Here is a 7533-nt window from a genome sequence, read left to right as displayed (position 1 = left end):
ACAAACTCCTCATTTGGTCGTAAATTAAATTTTCTTCTCTAACAATATATTTAAGTTATTTATAATTTTTGTTTTTTTTTTTTTTGTTTTGGTTTTCGTCAGTGCTTAATCACCATTATCTGCTTTATCTATATAATTTTATTTAGGTTATCTTCATTAATTACTATCATTAAATATCAGTTAATTACATACGCATACATAAATTAGATAATAATTTTTTTTTTTCATAAAGTAATTTTTTTACATGTTCCTTATTTTGTCTATCATTTTGGAATTTTATGAATGAAATTACATTTTGTAACTTTATTACATGTGTTTTCTTAACTCAATATTTAACTCCTCATTATTTTTCCTTCTATCAAAGATCATTGCCTTCGTTTTCCTTTTCTTTATTTAGGTTAAATTTTTTCTCCAGTAATGAAGCCAAAATATTAAATACTCCTAACTCATTATTATTTTTTTTTTTTAGGCCATACGTCAATTGCGTCCATGATCCTTTTATCCCTCACGCCTCAAACATGTCATTTAGATTGTTTTTACTCTGTTGTTATTTCATCCAAATTAGAAAAAAAAATTACAAGTCTGTGGAGTAATCATACCCTTTAGTCACTGCTTTGTATACTATACTTCGATCTCTTTTTTTTTAATTTTTTAAAAATATTTTATTCCATTCTACGTTATTAAAATTTGTAGGTGTCGTTTATTATAGGTAGCGTTGTTATTTAACCCTCCTATTTAAATCTACAAGAAAATGCAAAACTCTCTTCATTTTTTCTCCATTCTTTTTTTGAGACCGATTTATACTTCCGCAAGTACATCGTAAATTTCTTATTCTATTCTCCACAATTGTAATTAATATTTTGAAAGCATATCATGTTAAATAAACGTTGTTTAACAAAATTTAAATAAAAATAAATTGAAATGGCATAAACCTCTTTTTAGACTGCAAGGTGTATAAGTTCACAAACATCGACTATTTCTAATTACTAATGAATTAAATTTTTTTTAAAACAATGCAACTGGGTTTTACATTACTCTACAGTGTATTGAAAAGCGTTTTTTAAGCATAATTCATTTCAATCTAAGTTTAGAGACGTAGTTGGAGCGGAAGATAACTTATTATATCAGCTCAGATTAGCTCTTGGGTGTAACTCCAATGCAAACTATAACAAAACGTCTTCGCGCTCGAGCTGACTTTTAAGTGTTGAAAAAGTTAATATCCCTGCTTCTATTTTTATTATAACCATTACTTTTGTTCTCCTAGTCTAAATAGTTTATTAATTGCTTGTAATGCTTTGGTTGCTTTGTATGCATGAGAAACTCAAAATTAAACGAACAGTACAGATAATCCTATTACACTTCTACAATAAAGTTTGAATTAGTTCAATTATCGACGCAACTATTAATACAATAACTTAATGCTCAACGTTTCGTGATCTGATTTGAGTATATTTTTATTGAATATGTTTTTTACACGGAAATTTTTAAAGAGCTAGCTGGGTTAGTAGTAAATGTATGTATACACTCGATAGGCTGATGGTTAGTTCCGAACAATTGTTTTTTCTCAATATTAAGTACTACATATCTACCGCTCACAATGAATGCGTATTCTATATTTATAAATAGAAATTTTCGTGGAAGAATGTGATGTTTCCTTTTTTTTAAACGTCATGGGCACAAGTCAGTGAAATAAAATATAACTTTAGTAAAATACTGTAAACCTAATATAAAAAAAATTAGAAGAGCGTTGAAGAGTTACGTTGCTTTTATTAGAGTGAGTAAATAATTTGAAGACGAAAGCTGAAGGAATAGAAGGAATTTTAATCGTCTGTAAACAAATCGTTAACCATTTTAAGAGACATTTATCTGCGTTTTACATATATAAAATTAAAAATAAATGATAAATTAATTAAATTAAAAGAAGTGAATTCTTGTTAATGAACCACCATATAATTTATGATAAAGCAGAACTAAAGACGAACACGAGCTAAAGCATTATTAGCGATTTTACTGGAAATTTAAATTTCTAGTAAATTTCAAAAAATGTTAGATAGGTTATCAGATAATCTGATCTTGAACCTCGTTCAATATAGACATAAATATATACAGCAATATATACTATTAATACGAGCTTATAGTTAAAAAAATATCGCATACATATCTCAGACAATTTTCACACTAACAAGTATCAAGGCAGTCGTAAAGATTTATTACATGGAAATTCCATTAAAAAGAAACAAATATAGTATTCATATACTGAACTGTATTCAAGTATTACAAACCTACCATATATTTACAAATGGTAAATATAAAGAGGTAAATGTATCTGAGATTATATACAAAGGTAAATATAAAGCGATACAAGCATATATTTTTATTTAAATATTACTGCAAGATTAAAATAGGCACTAAACTTATATTCTCAAAAGAATTTTCTTATTTTTTTAAAATCTAAATTACATTAAAATTTAAAAAAATATACCTTTTAATAACACTGTATTACAATTTGAGATATATATCAAAGTTTCAAAAAAACGGTAGATATTAAGAATAAAAAAAAAATTATTTAGACTTGTGATTAAGCAATAAAATTGAATTTTTCGAATATTTTATACATTATTGTATATATTAGAAATATACATATTACAAATTACAATATTGTATTGTTTTTTAAAAAAGAAATTCTCTATTTCTCTTACCTCAAAGATCAATCCCAAAATCCTTTTAAAACAACAAATTTCCCTTCGTAACATATATATAATGTATTTTTTCATTATTGTACATTAATGTGTTCCTTTATGCTATTTGTGATGTTTCTATAGTTTATAAAATTTCGTTAAAAAAATTTTAACTACGCATTTATTTAACTTTAAAGATGAGAATTCGTTACTATGTAATGATAAGCTAAAAAATAAAAAGAATAACGTATTTTCCATTCAATCGATTAAAACGTAGACTACTTTATATTGCATATTGAACGTTTTATATTTAGAAATATGTAAAAGAAATGCGTAAATAACTCGCTTTTTTACCGATATGGGCATAAGAATCGAAGAAGGGAAGGAGGAATACATTTAAGTAGAAGATGGATTGTATTGTATTGTAATAGCGCAATATATTTTCTTTTTCGATATCTTGAAAAAAATTTAAACACCTACCCAAATATTTACGGTTAAATGCTTATCCTTTTGAACATTCAAATGCGGAAATTTCAGTTTCTTCAAAGAAAAAAGATAAATCTCAAGAACTCATCTCTTTCTTATTGAAAAGTTTTATTACAGTGATCACTTCACTGCTTCCCTTAGGTTTCTTCTTTGTTGCGTTCGTGTAAAGAAATATTCATGTATTCTTTGCTGCTGTACTTCTTTTATACGTTACCTTATTTTATAGCAAACCTACTTGTTAAAAATTATTACCTTAAAAAAAGATTTTGAACATAACCTGAAATTTGAAAAAACAAAATTTTAAAATGTTGAACACAAAATTTGTTTGTGATATTTAATTTCAACATATTGGTTTTAGTTTTTTATACGTGTACGTACATTCATTTTTTATACGCTTATATATTTTTTTTAAATTATTATTTACATAAGGAAGGTAACTCTTAAGGTTGAAATTTTTCGTTTACTATTCTGTTTTTTTTTTTTGTCTTCAGTCATTTGACTGGTTTGATGCAGCTCTCCAAGATTCCCTATCTAGTGCTAGTCGTTTAATTTCAGTATACCCTCTATATCCTACATCCCTAACAATTTGTTTTACATATTCCAAACGTGGCCTGCCTACACAATTTTTTCCTTCTACCTGTCCTTCCAATATTAAAGCGACAATTCTGTTAAAGAATAATTATGCATGGTACGAGAAAACTAACCAAGATAGTTTAGTGGAGTGAGGTTGAATTATTTAACTTTTTTTTTTCACTGAAAACAACTTTTATCCGTCACAGTATCAGCCAAATTCACCACAAAACCAGTAAAAATTTAAGTGAAAACTTCATTACGTTCAATACTGAAACTATATGTACAGTGAACATCATTACTATCAAATTAAGATTATTTATATCTTTAAACAGGTTGTGCGTTAACTGAGGGGTAATTACGGATAACGGTAGACGTTTATTAATTTGCTGTAGGTTATCTGGTTAATTATTAATTCAACATCAGTCATTTGTAGAAGAAGAGATAATGTAACAGCTAATAATGCACTGGGGGGTGGTCAAGGCCTTAAGATCTAGAGCTTTTTTTATTCCTATTGTATAAATGTAAATGTATATTAAAAGGGTTGAAAGATTTCAATTTTACCCAATAAGACCCCCCACCCCCTTCAGAATGAATTCTTTTTACAAACCCAGGATAAAAACGATAACAGAGACTTCGGATTCGCTGATTGGCAGTGCCAATCTCAAAAACACAAATAAATAAAGAAAGTAATCACAAATACTTCCCCGTCGCGTTGAACGTTTAGCCAAAACGCACTTACAGTACCAAAACGGAAGGAATTAAGGTAACAAAATACAGTGGATACAATGAGAGAGACGACTTTTCCATCATTTCTTTTTTCTGAATTGAAATACCGCAAAATGAGAAAAATGATACTAAAGAATAATTTCGAGATCCCTTCCAGGCAGTGAGAAGACAGCCGTTGAAAATCCCTTCGGGTGATGGGGTACCTTTACCCAGAATTGAAGCAGTATAAGAGTGACCTACGAAATTTGAGCTCAGACTGCTAAAACACAAGCTGTAAAAAATTGCTTAGATCTTTGAAAATTCCCGTCTACCACCACATTTTAGTTAACATTACTTGCCATTACTTTTACTACGGTTCAAACTGAGACTACAACATGTACAGTGAACATCATTACTATCAGAGAAATTTAATTTACAAATAAATTGACCCGTTTCTTTCATAAAAACAATCCGTTATTCGCAATGCTGCTTTCAATAAGAATCAAAGAATTAAAATTGTAGTTATTTTTGTTTTTTTTTTTTAATTTTAATTAATTAATTTTTTTAAAGTAGTAATTTTTTTTAAAGAGTAATTTTTTTAACGGAAATTTCAATAAGTTTTTCCTAAATAACTAAAAGGATCTTCAAGATATTTGGGAACATGTACTCAACATTTTGGTATGCAGGAATGAATATTAAAGTAATCGTAAATTTATTTATTAATGAATTTTAATACCGTTGCGGAATATAAATCAATATTTTCAGTGAGATTTCATATAAATTCTAAAAAGTATTTCAGAAGAAAGTATTTCATTTTACTTTTACTTTTATTGAATTTAATTTCAGTTATTGAATATTAATTTTAATTGAATTTACGTAGGTAAAAATGTTTTAAAATTGATGGTCTTATAAAAAGCAACTAAATAAAAATTATTAAAAAACACAAGAATTAAGGAATTGCACTTGTACTTATCGTTCACTATTATACGAATACCTCAGAGAAAGCTTCGTTATTCCTTTTACTCACAAATTTTATTCAGAGAGGTTTTCTTTCCATTTACAAAACTAATACAGTTTCAAGTGCATTAGAAAAAGAGGAAAAGTTATTAATGTTTTTTTTAAAAATTAATCAAAAAATATTACTGTTCATACAAATCATTTCAGTAAGGCTTGCTCATAAAATTACTAAACAGTACATCAAATTAATATGCACAAACACGCTTAGGTAATTTGTTAATGGGTATAAATTAAGAGAAGTATAGCAGCTTGGGAAGAGATATTTTAATCCACACGGTAAGTAATTACTGTAAGCTACTTGCAGATTTCAGTGTTTGTTTAAAATTTAGGGATGTAAAGAGTAAAAAACTTATAACATTAGCTGAAAACTGAAAGAAGATACAGGTAAATGCCAACTAAATAAAATTTCAAAAAAATAATTTAATAATGACGTCGCAGTAAAAATATAATTTGCTTAAAGATCTTCTTTAAGGATAACCTATGGTTTTCTGATACAATCTTCTTTTTTTGTGTTTATTTATACGAATATAATCTTGATTTCTTTTAGTGAAAATTCAGACATGTGATAAACATCTTTTACTTTGTCAGCGAGGATACTAGCGCCCTTCTAATTCTTTCCCTGAACGTGTTACACTACTACATTATTTTTTTTATCTTTTTAATAATTTTGTAGATTCTTTTTGTTTGTATTTTCTCTAGACTGTTGTGATCTCAATTAATGTTCATTTATACAGACATTTTACGCATATGTACTTTATTTATATATATACGTTTTATTGAGGATGTTCGCTGGAAATCCCTCTTCACGTACTTTTTATAACGTTATTTACTTGTGTTTCCTTAATCGGAATCTTAAATATACGATTTGCGAAACAAAAAGTAGTTAATATTAGTCACAAGAAAGTTAAATAATATTGAAAAAGTAATTATTTGAAATACAGAATTATCTGATTAAAATTGGACGTACAGTTACAAGTATATGACGATCTTTTCACTTGGAATACTAACTCATTTTTAAATAAAAAAAGGGTATGGAAGTTTAATAATACAAACTTATCATAAGTCATTTTAATTTTAGTTTATTTATACTAATATAATTGTTATGTAATCATAAATTAACCATACATAATTTAATAAATTAATTTATAAGTTATATTAAGTTTCCGACTGTAATTTACGTTTCAAGTTATACGAAAATCAATAATTTATTATTTTTTAAATTCACATACGTACAGTACATACAGTACATATATAATACATATAAGTAACCGTATTTTATTATTATAATATCTGTTGCCAGAAGTAACATGCATTATAATCACCTTGCATAAATTTTTTTATATTATATTAACGTAGCACATTTGAATTCAATAACTAGACGATAAGAATAATAGGAAAATATAATATTACGTTAAATATATTATTATAATATAAATATTATGGAATTTATCTTAAATAATTTAAAAATATAAAACAAAACTCAAACTCTGACAATTAAATTTTATAGAAAATAGAAGTATTGCTTAAAAAGTAGACATAAAGTGTAAAGTAAATGACTAGTAAAAACAGTAAAAATAATACAGATATCAAATTATTAAAATTAATAAAGGTAGTAATCAACGTTACAATCATAATCTAGGTAATTATAATTAAAATAATGGCTTTGAATTATAAGAAGTATAATTATACTTTTCAGAATTATTATTATTATAAGTATTTAGAAGTATTGTTATAGGGATAACAAAAAAAAAAAAACAAATTAGTATACAGATTAAAATTCTAATCAGTAGATCACTAGAATGTGAGTTCGATTCCAAATTTAGTATTCTTGTATATGTTTTCTGTAATATTATTCTACTTCATATTTCGGATTGGCAAGCCTGAAATAAAACGTTATTACAAGAAATAATTCCACAGCCAACCAGCGATTTGATTCTATATTCCTTCGAAATTTTGAAAAACCTGGATATAGTTGGTTTCCTTCAATAAAATATACAACTACAAAATTAACTTATACGAATGTAATAATAATTTTTACTACGATATCAACCCTTCTAAACACTGATACAAATTC

The sequence above is a fragment of the Lycorma delicatula genome, chromosome 2 (assembly GCF_047948215.1).
Source record: "Lycorma delicatula isolate Av1 chromosome 2, ASM4794821v1, whole genome shotgun sequence".
In the NCBI taxonomy this organism is placed as follows: domain Eukaryota; kingdom Metazoa; phylum Arthropoda; class Insecta; order Hemiptera; family Fulgoridae; genus Lycorma; species Lycorma delicatula.
The sequence above is the reverse complement of the archived record's forward strand: the minus strand, read 5'-3'. Positions refer to the sequence as shown.